This window comes from Pan troglodytes, chromosome 1, assembly GCF_028858775.2.
Source record: "Pan troglodytes isolate AG18354 chromosome 1, NHGRI_mPanTro3-v2.0_pri, whole genome shotgun sequence".
In the NCBI taxonomy this organism is placed as follows: domain Eukaryota; kingdom Metazoa; phylum Chordata; class Mammalia; order Primates; family Hominidae; genus Pan; species Pan troglodytes.
In genome coordinates, this window is record NC_072398.2 from 167,729,225 (window position 1) to 167,745,503 (window position 16,279).

Genomic DNA, 16,279 nt, shown 5'->3' on the forward strand with positions numbered 1-16,279 from the left:
TTAGAGTTGTAACATCCAATATGGTAGCTATTATCTGTATATGGCTCTTTAAATGTAAATTAATTAAAATTAAATTAAATTAAAATTTCAGTTCCTTTTCTGTACTAGCCTTATTTCAAATGCTCAGTAGCTACATGTGACTAGTGGCTACTGTATTAGCCAGTGTGGGTATAGAAAGTTTCCATCACTGTGGAAAGTTCTACTGGACAGTGCTATTATAGTGCATCAGTTATTTAGAACTACAACTCACTACCTGTCTTTCATTTATAAAATAGTCAAAAACTCCTATCTTCCAATCAGAACTTTTTTTTCTTTTTTTGAAACAGGGTCTCGTTCTGCTGCCCAGGGTGGAGTGCAGTGGTGTAATCACGGCTCACTGCAGCCTTGAAGTACCCAGGCTCAGTGATCCTCCCACCTCAGCCTCCTAAGTAGCTGGAACTACAGGTGAGCGCCACCACACCTGGCTAATTTTTGTATTTTTTTGTAGAAACAGGATTTTGTCATGTTGCCCAGTCTGGTCTTGAACTCCTGGGCTCAAGCAATCTGCTCACCTCAGCCTCCCAAAGTGCTGGGATTACAGGTGTGAGCCACCACACCAGGCCAAGAACTTAGTTTTTAGCAAGTCAAGTGAGATTTATTTAATTTTACTGTTAGGCACTATGGAAAACACAAGGACAGATAAAATATGTTTCTTGCCCTCAAGGAACTTAAAATATATTGAGGAAAACTGACACATAAGATAGCTAACGAGATTGGAAGGCAGGATATGCAAAGTGATGTAACTGAGCCATAGTTAAGGTACAATGGACTCATTGAGGAGGGATTTCTTTCTATTCTGCATCAGGGCCTTCATGCAGAAAGTGGTGCATCTAGGAAGGAAAGGACATGGGGAAGGTAGAAAGTCATTTTAGGTGCTGAGGAAATAACATGAGTAAAGACATGGAATAGGGAAAGTAGCTCTGTGAGGCAGATAATATAGCATAGAGATTCAGAGCACAGAGATTCAGATATAGCCTCTGGGGACAAACTGCCTGGACTAAAAAAACTGGCTTTGCCTCTAGTTAGCAAGTAAATTCATCTTACTAAATCTCAATTTCTTCATCTGTGAAATGGTGCTAATAATAGTGGCTACCTAACCGGGTATTTGTGAGGATTAAATGAGATGTGCTGTTGAGGGGTTTAGCACAGTGCCTGTCATAGCAGGCCACTAGGGGAGGATCTGGAGGAAAGGGAGGTAGTTATACTGAGGCTATTGCTTGAGAGTGGTCTCAATTTGTGAAGAGTCTCCAAATGTAGTGGCTGAAATAAGACAGAAAATAATTTGCCTTCCAGTTCAAAATTTGGGGATAGTCCATCCATGACTGGTATGGTGGCTGTGTTCCATGAAGTCCTCAGGGACCCAGTTCCTTCTCATTTTCTGCTTTGCCATCCCTAGGGTGTGGCCCTTGTCATCATAGTCCAGCATGGAACTTCAGTCATGTCGTGTCCCATGACCCATGACCTCAAGGCTCCCAGAAGCTGCCACGTGACATTTTCACTTGCATCCCATTAGGCTCAGCGTGGTCATATGGCCTCACCTAGCTTCAGGGGAACTGGACAGCATAGTCTTTTTTCTGGGAGACCCATGTTTCCAGCTAAAATTTTTATTACAAATAGAAGAAGGGGAAATGGATATAGTCTCTGTAACAAAGAGACACAAGACTGAAGCCAGATTACAGAGGTCTTTAACACAGCCTAAGAAAGAGTTTGTATTTTCTTTCTTGGGCTCTGTGGAGTTATTGACACTCTCAGTGTGGGATTTAACACAATTAGAGTCTGTTCATGGTAATAGACTTGACACGGTTCTTTAAACCATCAATACCCACCCCAGGAATACTGAGAAACTTTCAAGAACAGTTATTTTCAATTTTTTCAAAAAATTTGTTTTCCCTAATATTCTTACATTCTTCTCAATTTTCCTTTCTCTTTGAGGAAGGGAAAAGATAACCCTTTCTCCTGGCAGCTCTCCTTTAGACCATGTCCAGTGTATCAACGGTCCTCTAAAATGAGCTGTCCAGGAGTCTGAGTCTGCAGTAAACTATGATTGCACCACTGTGCTCTAGTTGGAAGACAGAGTGAAACCCTGACTCTAAAAAAAAAAAAAAAAGTTCTGATAATGGAACTAGTTCTTCATATGCAGGGTTGGGGATTGTGCCAAGTAGAGAGAAGTGGTACCTTTTTTTTTTTTTTTTTTTTTGAGACAAAATCTCACTCTGTCGCCCAGGCTGGAGTGCAGTGATGCCTCTTAGCTGGTAGCAACCTACGCCTCCCGGGTTCAAGCAATTCTCCTGCCTCAGCCTCCTGAGTAGCTAGGACTACAGGCATGTGCCATCACGCCAGGCTAACTTTTGTATTTTTAGCAGAGATGGGGTTTCACCATATTGGCCAGGCTGGTCTAGAACTCCTGACCTCAAGTGATCCACCCGCCTCGGCCTCCCAAAGTGCTGGGATTACAGGTGTGAGCCACTGCGTCTGGCCTGGTACCTTTTTTTAATCAAAATACTGTTCTCTCTCTTTGGGCACCTTGTGCTTTCTTTCCTCAGACACTGTGCTTACCAAACGACAGTGCATTATTGACAGTGTGTTACTCTAGATTCTAAGCGGCTTGAGGACACAGTTCAGATCTTACTAGAGTCTATCTCCTCTTTGGTTTACTTAGTGCCCAGTACCAGGCACACATCAGGTTATCAAATGTCTGGATAAAGGCTGAGTGTAGAATGCTGCCTAGATTATGTTGGCTTTAAAGCAGCTGAACTAGCACGTAAAGCCTCGTACTGTTGATTATTGCTGGGTTTGTTGTGAAAGCACTCCAGGCAAAGGCTAAGAGAAAGAACTGCGTAAAATGTAGTTTAGTCCACATGGAGTATGGTCCTGTGCAGCGTACACTGGACTGTGAAACTATGAGATCAGGTTGAATGCTTTGTGCTCAATACCAAAGTCTGTTTTCTCTTTTCTTACTTTGTCTATGTTATTGCAGGCACTGGTTTACTGAGACAATTCAAAACACACATTCATTTTGTGTGCTTATGAAATATATCCCAAGGTAAGCCCCTCCAACAAGATTTTTAAACCAACAAATGTTTACTGAGTATGTGTGAGGCATATGGTTGGGGCCATGAGGAATAAAAATAACTGAAAAAAAAACATTCATTGATTTCAAGGAATTTAGTCAACAGACACTGTGCTGGGTTATAGGAATCTAAATATGGTTGACAAGGCTCCTACCCACAAGGGGCTTCCCATATGGTATGAAAAATAGACAGATATGCAGATGATTACAGACACTGCGATCTAGCGTTTGAAGCTTTCCTGGGACCAAATGTACACATCTTGATTAAAAATGTGAAGAAATTGTACAGTTGAGATTTTGTAAAATTTGTACATACATTCTAGTTAGGTGGCATATAAGATATTTTCAGGGAGTTGAATCTATTTTAGGAGTGACAGTGATCTGATATGCAACCAGGAGAGAGAGACTGGGGAGGGAAAAAAAGGGGGTTGATCGTTTTGAAATGACAGTAAATTATCTTTTGACACCAGCTGTATCTTTTTTATAACAGAAAATGGAAACAACTCTGTCCTTGACCTTCAAAAAGAAATTGACTTGCCTAGCTTAACTATTCAAACAAACAACTGTGTACTCTCTTCAATTCCGATGATGATTTTGATTTACTGTAAATGACTGAATTTAATGAACTAAATTATACTATTTAAATGCATTTTGTGAATGGTATTGTAGTTTGTTACAAAGCATTATGTCCATGCTAAATTGTGCTGTAAATGATATGGTATGGAACATATGTGCTGTATTCATAATTTAACTGTTGCTGTGGATTGCCTTCTTGGATAGGACACATTGAAAAAAGGAGCCTTTATTTACCTGGTGAAATGAAGGTGATATCTCAGCAAATCACTAGGTCTTACTGACCTTGGCAGAATTACAGTGCTAATATTTTCACATGGATGAACTGTTCTTAAACAATTTCTCTAATGTATATGGCAGAAATCGGCTTTCCATTAAAACTAGGTATATATGGTATATTTTCTCTTTCCATTTTTTTCCCCTTCAACAAACATTTACTGCAGTCATTGCAAGGATAATTCCATCTCCATTAAGGTTCATGTTTTCTCCTGGCCTCTCAAATGGTAGAGATAATAGAATAGAGAAGTTTGTCCTGCAGTTACGCTGGTGGTCTCTAAAGGGACCTGCATTAAATAATTCCCTGCTTTTCTTCTTTCTGAATAATTCAAGAATTTTTTTTCTTAAAAAGTAAATACTGAGGCCAAAATACCACCTTTGTTATGGATACAGGCTGAGTTGGCTTTGTGTGGGAGCTAAATGGGCTTTCTAACAGAAACCTGGCATTAGATACACTAACCTACAAGGTCCCAACTTGCATACATGGGAGGCCAGCCCAGTAGGATTTATAACATGGAAAAGCAAAGAATTTGTGCTTTCTGTGGACAAGCTTATCTCAGGAGAAAGAACAGTTGAGCCAAGTGGAGTATTCTCAGTTATTCTTTACAAAAGTTACTAGTTAGGTTTAAATGAGTTAAGTGGGTAGAGAGAGACCTATCTCCTCATATGAAGAAAATATTAGACACAAGTTAAAAAATCATTTCCCAATAACAAGTGGAATATTTTAAGAAAGGAATTCATTCAAAAGTTCATGACTACAGAGAAATCCACCAGATATGTTACACATTTATGATGTTGCTTCCATTTCTCCCCTCGGAAGTGTATCTTTATGATAGCAGTCCTTCTGTTACTTGATGGAAGATGAAAAAACAGCAGCTTTTGGGGCAGCCACAATTATAGGTTCAGAAAAAATTACATGAAGTTTATGTGATCATTCTCAGTAGTTCAGTGCTGGCCATTACATTACACTGATATAAACGAAGACAGAGTCAAGAGGCTTGGGTTTTAGAAATTTTATGATCATTAGCTCTGTTTCACTCAACTTAGGCTGCTATAACGAAATACCATAGCCTGGGTAGCTTTAAACAGCAGACATTTATTTCCTCAAAGATCTGGAGGCTGGAAGTCCAAGATCAAGGTGCCAGCATGGTGAGTTTCTTGTGAGGCCTCCCTTCCTGCCTTCTAGGTGGCCACCATCTCACTGTATGCTCACATGACCTCTTCTGTGTGTGTGTATGCAGAGAGACAGAGAGGGCATCTCTTCTTATAAGGACACTAATTGTATGGTATCAGGACCCCAGCTTTATGACCTCATTTAACCTGAATTACCTCCTTGAAGGCCCTATCTCCAAATACAGTCACACTGGAGGTTAAGCCTTCAAAATATGAATTTGGGTATGGAGTTGGGGAACATAATTCAGTCCATGGCAAGCTCATTGTGTGACAAGGCAAGTGCTTTGTCTTATTTTCCCTTTCTATAAATTAGGGCCCATACTTTATGCCACCTGATAAGGTTACTAGTATATCGAGTGAAATCATGGACATTAACACACTGAAATGTTTAAAGTGCCATATCTATGGCATTATTTTTATTCACTTTTGAATCTAATAGTTACTGAGGGCAGGCTTTTCTTACTATTTAGCCACCCTTAGTTCTTTTTCTCTTACCTGAGCATTTCTCAGTGACAGACAGGAAGTTGGGTAATGCTTGATTGTGGTCTCACTCCCTTAAGAAAAATTTTCTAGAGGCAGAGGACAGCATGAAGTAGACATTGCACAACAAGGAATGCTGATTTTCTCAAAATGACTTAAAACATTTAGCAACTAGATTTCGCAAAAGACTGATCCTCTGGTAAGAAGTTAGAGTTTAGTTTATTTTGATAATTTTTTTTGTAGTAGAGTTTTTTGTTTTTGTTTTTTTGAGACAGGGTCTAACTCTGTCACCCAGGCTGGAGTGCAGTGACATGATCTTGGCTCATTGCAGCCTCAACCTCCTGGGCTCAGGCAATCCTTCCACCTCAGCCTCCCAAGTAGCTGAGACTACAGGCACACAACACCACTCCCAGCTAATTTTACAAATTTTAAAATTTTTTTGTAGAGACCAAGTTCTCACTGTGTTGCCCAGGCTGGTCTTGAACTCCTGGGCTCAAGGGTTCCTCCTGTCTTGGTCTCCCAAAGTGCTGGGATTACAGGTGTAAGCCACCGCACCTGGCCAATTTTTTTTTTTTTAATCAAATGCATGAAAGTTTAAGAGAAGAAATCTGCAATAGTCCATCTCCAATTGTACTGCAAAGGAATATCATAATGTGAACATTAGACAGAGAAAATTAAGCCAGTGGGAGTGTTTTCTCATTTTACTGAGATTGCTTCTGAACTTAGCAACTTAGCGTTAGGTATACACAAATGACTAGACAGTCAATTTTGATGAGTTGCTGCAAGAAAAGAATTAGTTTTACTCATTTTTCTGTGCCATATTTAGCATTTTCTTCAGAGTGATTCAGTTAACATGTCTCTTGGTAATATTCTCTCTATATTTATTTTGGAAGCAGCAGTAAATGATACAACTAATATTTTAGAATATTGTAATAGCAAGTAAGTTCTAAAAACTTGAAGAACTTGGAGCTTATCTATTTGCTTGCTCTTTTTAAATGATTATAGCATGAAGCTTTGCTTCAGAAGCAGGGGCAATATGACTCTTAATCAGGAATGTGAAACTGGTAACACAATCTGAAAATGAAATGTTTGAGCTGGTCTGTGAAGGTCATTGATAAACGGAGTAGTGTCTAGGACCTTTCTCTGTGATTGGCCACCATGAATAAATATGGGTGGAGCTAACAGATAGATGTCAGTTATGACCATAAGATTTCCCACATCAGCAACATGGAATTATATAACGCTAGAGATTTTGCATTTTTCTGAATGTCACAGACAGAATCTTGGTTGGTTGTTCTAGCAAGGTGTTGGGCGGACATACAGCTAAGAGTTGGAGACTTGAAGAAGCAAAGTCTATAAAGTAGCATAACTCTTGTGACATGTCTTTAGAGCCCCCAGGCCACACTTGCAGGTAACAAAACCAAGAAATATTAAGTGACTTGTTCAGTCACCCAACAAATTAGTGATGGAGCCAGAACTACCCTAGATTTCCTCCTTCCAGTCCAATATTTTCTATATGCAAGAAAGGGGGAGATATTTTTCCTGTGGAAAAAGTTGAGGCAAAGGAAGCCCCTTGTCTGACCACCAGAGCATTTAGGATCATAGAGTCCGATTATCTGAATGTTTAGAAAGACTTAAAGATTAAGGTTTTGGTTTGTTTTTTTCAGAGATGAGGTCTCATTATGTTGCCCAGGCTGGAGTGTGGTGGCTATTCACAGGTTCGATTATAGTGTACTGCAGCTTCAAACTCCTGGCTCAAGCAATCTTTCTTCCTCAACCTCCTGAGCAACCGGGACTACAGGAATGCACCACTGTGCCTGCTTTAAGATTATGTTTTTGTTTTTGTTTTTTTGAGATGGAGTCTTGCCCTGTCTCCCAGACTGGAGTGCAGTGGTGCATCTCGGCTCACTGCAACTTCCACCTCCTGGGTTTAAGCAATTCTCTTGCCTCAGCCTCCTGAGTAGCTTGGACTACAGGCACGCACCACCATGCCCGGCTAATTTTTGTATTTTTAGTAGAGATGGGTTTCACCATCTTGGCCAGGCTGGTCTTGAACTCCTGAGCTCAAGTTATCTGCCTGCCTCGGCCTCCCAAAGCGCTGGGATTACAGGCATGAGCCACCGTGCCCGGCCAAGATTAGGTTTTTAAATGTTTTCTAATTCAATCACCAATACAACACTTGAATCTAATCTACAAAATCCCTGCCAAATGGTCAGTCTATGTTTACACACTTAGAGTGATGAGAAACTTGGCCTTTGATTTTCGTTTGGCTTAGACTATTAGAAAGTTTAGTCTTATATTGGGCCTAACTTTGTCCTCCTGTGGCTACAACTCTTAGGTTTTAATTCTACTTTCTGGTAATTCAAAAAGCACACAATTAACCATGGGAGTATATTATCCTTTACCCTCTTTCATGTGTATTAGTCTTGTCTTTCCTTTCTTTCAATGCTTTATGTTTTAGTAGGACATACTCAAATGCCCACTGGACCAATCAAATCTATAAATACGCCTCTTACCAATGTCTTTCAAGTTCATTGTGTAAAATAGGCCTGAAAACTCTCAAAGAGGGATAATGAAAGGGGAATTAGAGTCTAATTCAGGCCAGCTGTTTGACATCCTTGAGGTCCTTTGCAAATGCTGACTTCATGTGGGTCTCAGTGTGATTAATATAATCTACTTGGCCAGGTTATCCCAACCAATTTTCTAAAACTCATTGTTTGCTTCGTTATCTCTATGTATTTTGTGATACTACAATTTCCATTGTCCATGGATAGTACTCAGCAAATTATATAAAGGTACCATCTTTCATCCAGGTCTGCAAATATACTTTAACAATTTAGTTTTGTGTACCTTGTTTATTTTGTTTTGTTTTGTTTTGTTTTGAGATGGAGTTTCACTCTGTTGCCCAGGCTGGAGTGCAGTGGCACGATCTCGGCTCACTGCAACTTCTGCCTCCCGGGGTTCAAGTGATCCTCGCACCTCAGCCTCCCAAGTAGCTGGGATTACAAGGGTGTGCCACCACGCCTGGCTAATTTTTGTATTTTTAGTAGAAATGGGGTTTTACCATGTTGGCCAGGCTGGTCTCAAACTGCTGACCTCAAGTGATTTGCCTGCATTGGCCTCTTAAAGTGCTGGGATTACAGGCGTGAGCCACTGTGCCTGGCCGTGTACCTTGTATTAAGCAAATTTGATATCTAAAAATCAGATTTAGACCAAAAAATTCAGAAAATGGGCCAGGCAGGGTGGCTCAAACGCCTGTCATTTCAGCCCTTTGGGAGGCCAAAGTGGGTGGATTGCTTGAGCCCAGGAGTTCGAGACCAGACTGGGCAACACCTCTACAAAGAAAACAAAAAATTAGTGAGGCTTGGTGGCATATGCCTGTAGTCACAGCTATTCAGGAGGCTGAGATGGGAGAATCAGCTGAGCCCCGAAAGTTAAGGCCACAGTGAACCATGGCATGCAGACCCACCCCACTGTACTCCGGCCTGGGAAACAGAAGTAAAACCCTGTTTCCAAAAAAAAAAAAAAAATCAGAAAATGATTTCTTTTAAACAACAAGTTCCCTAAATGCCCCTGAAGTATAATTAGATAGAAAAAGTTCTGTTCCAACCTAAGGTGTCTGGAATACTTCAGTTAAATAAAGCAAAATATAGACATTTGAAATCTCCATAAGTAAAAATAGAATTACAGAAATAAACTTGTAGATGAACAAATAGAAATGAGGAGATGAAATTCAACACAGAAAGCTGATCTGAATATTCTCACATTTTTTAGGGCTACAGACATGCTCTAAGCTTTACTATTGAAAGTTAGTGGAGCTTTTTGTGGCTCAACCTAAGACATTTAGGCATCATTTCAACCAATCAAATGTTCACAGACTTGTAGAAAAGGCAGGTTGGGTGTACATCAGATTTTACTAGGATTATATCCAAACCATCTAGTCAAAACAGAAACTGGGCTGGGCGTGGTGACTCACACCTGTGAACCCAGTACTTTGGGAGGCCGAGGTAGGAGAACTACATGAGCCCAGCAGTTTGAGACCCACCTAGGCAACACATAAAAGGTCTCTTTTATAGAGAGACCTTATCTCTATAAAAATTAAAAAAAAAATTAACCAGCCATGGTGGCAGGTGCTTGTAGTCCCAGCAACACAGGAGACTGAGGCGGGAGGATCACTTGAGCCCAGGAGGTCGAGGCTGCATGAGCCCTGTATTGTGCCACTGCATTTCAGTCTGGGCGACAGAGTGAGACCCTGTCTCACAAACCAACCAACCAGAAACAGAATTTGAAATTTTCAGAAAATTCCACTATTTTTGTTTTTAATCCATTCCAATGTCAGGAAGCTTTTTCTTATGATCGAATCTAAGCCTCTAGTTTTGAGTCTCATGAAAGAAAAGTTGCAGCTGGTCACCACCTCTTTGTAAGACCCTATATTCACAGATTCCATTTCTTTCTGGATCATGAATACCTGAACTAGTTATAATGATTTTATGAGGGCCTAATAAGTGGGAAGATTCTCTTACTCATCTTATTCCCTATGTCCAAGTGAATAAGAGCCAATTAAGGCATAGAGGTAATGCTCACAGTACTTATTTGTCTGGTTCAGGCTTCTGCCTCTGCACTGACAGGGGCCTAATTTGATATTTTATAGTAATGTTTTGACGTCTGAGGCTAAGTACTACTATTATAAGAAGAACAGGAAACATCATTTTATAAGGTCTATAAATAAAGAGTATAATTCATTAAAAATTTCTGAAATCTCTTATACTCAGTGGCAAAATTAAGTGTATTAGGTTGAAAATTCTTTCTAGAAAATATTATGGCCTGGCCGGGCGTGGTGGCTCATGCCTTTGGGAGGCTGAGGCAGGTGGATCACCTGAGGTCGGGAGTTCGAGACCAGCCGGACCAACATGGAGAAGCCCCGTTTCTACTAAAAATACAAAAAATTAGCCAGACATGGTGGTGCATACCTGTAATCCCAGCTACTCGGGAGGCTGAGGCAGGAGAATCACTTGAACCCAGGAGGCGGAGGTTGCGGTGAGCTGAGTTGGTGCCATTGCACTTCAGCCTTGGCAACAAGAGTGAAACTGTCTCAAAAAAAAAAAAAAGAAAAGAAAAGAAAAGAAAATATTATGGGCCAACGTCATAGGAACAAAGCACAAAACTGACTTCGGATCAGGTCTAGGCCATTTAGTTGTTCCTCAGTATCTGTGGGGAATTTGTTCCAGGACTACTTGTGGATACCAAAATCTGCTCATACTTCAGTCCCGCCATCGGTACTGCAGAACTCGTGGATATGCAAAGTCGGCCCTCTTTACACGTGGGATTTGCATCCCTCCAATACTGAATTTTCAATCTGTGTTTGGTTGTGAATTTGGAACTGGCTGGTATGGAGGGCTGACTATACTTACTGCAAAAAATTATTGTGTTAAGTGGACCCACTCAGTTCAAACTCACATTGTTTGAGGACCAACTGTATTTTGTTTTTTGTGGGAGACATTTAAAATATTTTCAAAATTCACTTAAATTCAGTGTATTTTAGGCTATTTAATTACTGATATGCCTTTGTATAGCTTTTTTCATGTTTCATGGTTGTGTTGTTTTAATCAAAATTAAAAATTTTGGGGTCATTGTTTCTTCAAACTGCTTTTCTCTTCCCTTCCACTCTCTCTTCTCCTTTTGGGACTTCAATTACTCATATATTAGGCTGCTTAAAATTGTCGCACAGCTCAATGATGTTCTGTACATTTTTTTTTGTCTGCAGTATTAAACTATTTTTAATTCTACATGGTTTTTTTTTCTTTACCTAAGACATTGTATTTTTCATCTTCAGAAGTTTGACTTAGGTTATTTTTATATCTACCATGTCTCTTTTTACCATGCTTATGCTTTCCTCTCTTTTTTATAATGTGAAATATATTTCTAATCATTGTTTTAATGTTCCTTTTTCCTAATTTCTAATCTTGGTAATTTCTTGGTCTGCTTCTACTGATTGATTTTTTTCTTATGATTTTAAGTCATATTTTCTGGCTACTTTCATGATTTTGTGAATTTGGGGCTAGACATTGTGAAATTTACATTGTTTGGTGGTGGATTCTTTTGTATTCCTAAATATTTTTGAGCTTTGTTTTAGAGTATTCAAATAATTTAAAAATAGGTTCATCCTTTTGACATTTGTCTTAGGTTTTGTTAGGTAGGACCAGAGCAACTTTTAGTTTAGGGCTACTTTGCCCCAACTACTGAGACAATGTCTGCCTGTTGCCTTATATATTCTGAGGTGTTCATTTTTAACTTTGGCTGTTGAGAATGTGAACTATTCCCAGGCCTCTGTGAGCTCTGAAAATTATTTGACCTGCTCCTGGAAAAGTGGTTCTTTTTCCAAATTTGAGTGGTTGCCTCACATGCATGTGCTGATCAACACTAAGCTTAAGACTTAAGGGGGACCCTCCACAGATCTTCGGGTTCTTTTCCTTTGGTGTTTTGATACTACTGTCTCCTATTTGTCTGGTGAATTCCAGCCACCTTGGCTTGCCTAACTTCTCCACTTTGTCTCTCAACTCAGGAAAACCATCTCATTTCTTTCCTTTCCTCTCAGAGATCATTGTCCTGTATTGGCTGTTATCTAATGTCTGATAAATATTATTTCATATATTTATCTAATTTTTTTAGTTACTCCATCTCAGCCAGAAATGGCCTCCTGAAGGTCAGTATATTTTAGGGCTCCTAAGTGAGAGGAATGATTTCCAACTTTCTATTAGTATATCCTAAAAATGTTTAATATACAATATTTAAAGGTATTTATGTAAACAATTGAAATCTTTCTTGGGGGAAATTAAAACAACAAAATCTGATTGCATATTGTGATTTCATATTTTGCAAATGTTAATATTTAATCATATGCAGAGCCATTTAGCTTAAGTGCATTAATGTAACTCATTTAAAAGAGGCCAGTAATTGTCCTGTTAACTCCCAGTCTGGATATTATCTGCTCTGCCCTGCTGGTAAGGCCAGAGGGGGACTCTTCTATTGGCACCCACAGAGATTGCTCTGATCTGTTGAAAATCCTGTTAAAATCTAATTACTTAGGAGAATCAGCCAGGGAATATCTAATGAGCTCCAGGAAACCCACTAGAAGAAACTCTGTGTTACTAATGAATGAAATGTCTTCTGTCTTTCAATTATACTGATACCACATGAACATAATTGCTGCCTTATAAAATGTGACCCTTGTTTGTTGTTTTTTAATTGTGTGTCATGAATTTTTTCGGTCATGTGAAAATAACTTAATTTCCCATGGAGGAGAAATGATGATGCGAAGCTTAAATAAGTATACTTCATTTCCTCACAAATATTTGATTCTTGTTATCAAATGCTTATTAAAAAGTATGTACATTATTTAGTGAAACCACTACACAGGTGTAAATACACAAGATGATTTAAAAACCTTGAATTTTTAATCTAGAATGAAAAATGTGTTAATCAAGAAACTCTAAAAAGAATCATTCTCTGCAATCATCTTCAAATATTGCCAAAAGAAAATGATTTATTAAAAATGAAAATTCATTTATCTTATTTTGTAAATATACCTTTGAGAATCTTACCATGGTTTACATTTCCTTCTCTCTTTAACAATTAACAACATCTTTTTCTTTTTTTTCCATACCTTACCTAATTTTATATTTCTACTTTGTTGACTTTCCATTCCCCTATATTTAGGACTTTCTTTTCGTTTTCCTATCTTTTGTCTGTTTTTTTTTTTTTTGAGACAGCATCTCACACTGTCACCCAGGCTGGCATGTAGTGGCATGATCTCGGCTCACTGCAACCTCTGCCTCCCGGGTTCAAGTGATCTTCCTGCCTTAGCCTCCCTACTAGCTGGGACTACAGGTGCGCACCACCAGGCCTGGCTAATTTTTTTTGTATTTTTAGTAGAGACGGGGTTTCCCCATGTTGTCCAGGCTGGTTTCAAACTCCTGACCTCAAGTAATTCTCCCACCTAGGCCTTCCAAAGTGCTGAGATTACAGGCATGAGCCACTGCACCAGACCGGGACTTTGTTTTCTTAAAATTACATGGGTAATACGTCATATTGGTTAACAGCACAGGTTTTGGAATCAGATACACCTGATGTATTCAAATCCCAGCTCTTCTATTATTTATCTAATATTTACAACAATTTCTTAGTCTTCTGAGTCTCAGTTTCCATTTCTGTACAATGGGGACACTAATTATTATGTACAGCATTGCATAAGATTGTTTGGAAGACTCTGTGAAGTATGTAAAGTTATTAGCACAGTATCTTGCATGTTGTAAGAGCTCAAGAAATGGTAGTTATTATTTTTGAAGACTAATTAAATTTTGGAATATGAAAGAATTGTGATATCTAAGATTCATTAAAAACTAATGTAGGGTGAATTTCTATTATCCTAATGTACTTCTATCACCATGTTCCTATTAAATTTGTTGAAAAAATTAAAATGGGTCTATTTTTAGTAGCATGTCAGTGAACTTCATTCCAAAGTTTATCAAGTTTTTAGCCAATGTGTCATTTTATAACATGGATTGATTTCAGCAGATGACACTAGAAACAAAATGTGGTTTGGTGATACATTACTTAGAAAAATACCTGTCTTAGTGACAAATTATTATTAGCATATTATATAAGATTTTAATGATTGAAGAGAAAAAAGACTATTATATATTATTTCAACAATTAACAATGTAACTATTATTTAAAATTATTATCTGGCCTATAGAACTCTGGCAGTTGGAATACTTGTATTGACAGTGCTTTTATTTTCAATCATTTAATAACACTAAAATTAGATTTTCTCTTTTCCCTAATATATAGTCTAAAACATTTTTTAATCAGACTATTTTGAAGCTTACAAGTTGCCTTGTAAAATGGTTCTTCGCATTATAATTAGATAAGGAGGTAGGATTGTTATAATAACGTTTTCACTTAGAATAGGCTCTTTTATACTTAAAATTTCTTTCTTACATAATTCATTAATTCTTACAGCAACTTTTTGAACTAGCGATACAGTACTATATTATAGGCAAAAAAAGAAACAGAGTTTTTGTATACATGCAGTTCTGATTACATTTCTAGTATAAAAGATGTACATATAAATTACATAAGAATTAGAATGTTTCAACAAAATATTTAAATGCTTAAAATATTTTGTTAGTTAACACTTTATATAGATTTTGTTTGGCTTGTGGTAGCACTTTGGGAGGCCAAGGTGGAGGCCAGGAGTTCTTGACTAGCCTGGGCAACATGGTGAAACCCCATCTTTAAAAAAAGAAAAAAAGGCTGGGCATGGTGGCTCATGCCTGTAATCCCAGCACTTTGGGAGACTGAGGCAAATAGATCACTTGAGGCCAGGAGTTCGAGACCAGTGTGGACAACATGGTGAAACCCCATCTCTACTAAAAGTACAAAAATTAGCCAGGTGTGGTGGTGCATGCCTGTAATCCCAGCTACTTGGGAGGCTGAGGCAGGAGAATCGCTTGAAGCTGTGAGGCAGAGGTTGCAGTGAGCCGAGATCATGCCACTGACTACAGCCTGGGTGATACAGTGAGACTCTGTCTCAAAATAAATAAATTAAAAAAAAATAATAACAAAAGAAAAAAATTAAATTTAAAAATCCAATTGAGAGATAATGGTACTAATTGGCAGGGGAAGATGTCAGAATTAATGAATTTATGGTGATTTTTACTGTTTGTTGAAAAGTTTATAAGTAGTAATAAACGTTGTGAACTTATTTTTTTTGGCAGAAATTATTATACTGTATTTGAGGACCAAGCACCAGCTAATTTGTTCATACAACAAATATTTATTGAGGGCTTATTATTTGCCAGAATGGGGATGGCTAAAGTTTGAATATATGTGTCCCTCCAAAATTCATATGTTGGAACTTAAACCCCAAGATGATGGTATTAAGAGGTGAGGCCTTTGGGAAGTGATTAAGTCACGAGGGCTCCTCCCTTGTGAATGGGATTAATGCCCTTATGAAAAAGGCTTCAGGCTGCTAGGCACTTCCATCTCATCAGCCATGTGAGGACACAGTGTTCACTTCTTGTGCCCTCTGCTTTCTGCTCTGCGAGGACGCAGCAACAAGGCTCTGTTATGAAGCAGAGAACAAGCCTTCACCAGACATCATATCTGCTGGAGCCTTGATCTTGGATTTCGATTTCCTAGCCTCCAGAAATTTGAGGAATAAATTTCTGTTGTTTACTAATTACCCAATCTAAGATATTTTGTTACAGCAGCATGAATGGACTAAGACTGGGATGTAGTGTTGAACAAGACAGGCAAGGAAGAAGAATGATCAGACTTGTTATTAAAGTGAATACTTTGCTGCAATGTCAATTCATTAAACTTCACTCAGTCTAAGTCCCTGACAGAAAGTGCTTTGGTTGTTGATATTAGCATATGAAACTACTGCCTAAGCCTGGCTTTGCTGGGGAATTCATATATAATTTATTAAGTCAACACATCTTTATTAAGCCAGTTTCTGTTTAATAGAAAACAAATACTTCACTTTGACAATAGAAGTAAAAGCAAAAAAAAAAAAAAAAAAAAAAGGGTAGCCTTATTTCTTTTCTTTGTGCCTTTCCAAAGTTAAACTCTCCTCAGCAAACTTTAAATGTCCAACTCTCTGTA

General features: G+C 38.5%; 1 protein-coding gene across 1 annotated transcript in view; it reads left to right on the plus strand.

The window, feature by feature from the left end:
* The window catches only part of LOC129138325 (uncharacterized), a 155,903-nt gene that overhangs the window by 56,823 nt on the left and 82,801 nt on the right, over positions 1 to 16,279 (plus strand). The window contains exon 6 of the mRNA XM_063808751.1: positions 3,017 to 3,082. The gene's annotated coding sequence lies outside the window, so the exon portion shown is untranslated. The remainder of the gene's footprint in view (positions 1 to 3,016; positions 3,083 to 16,279) is intronic.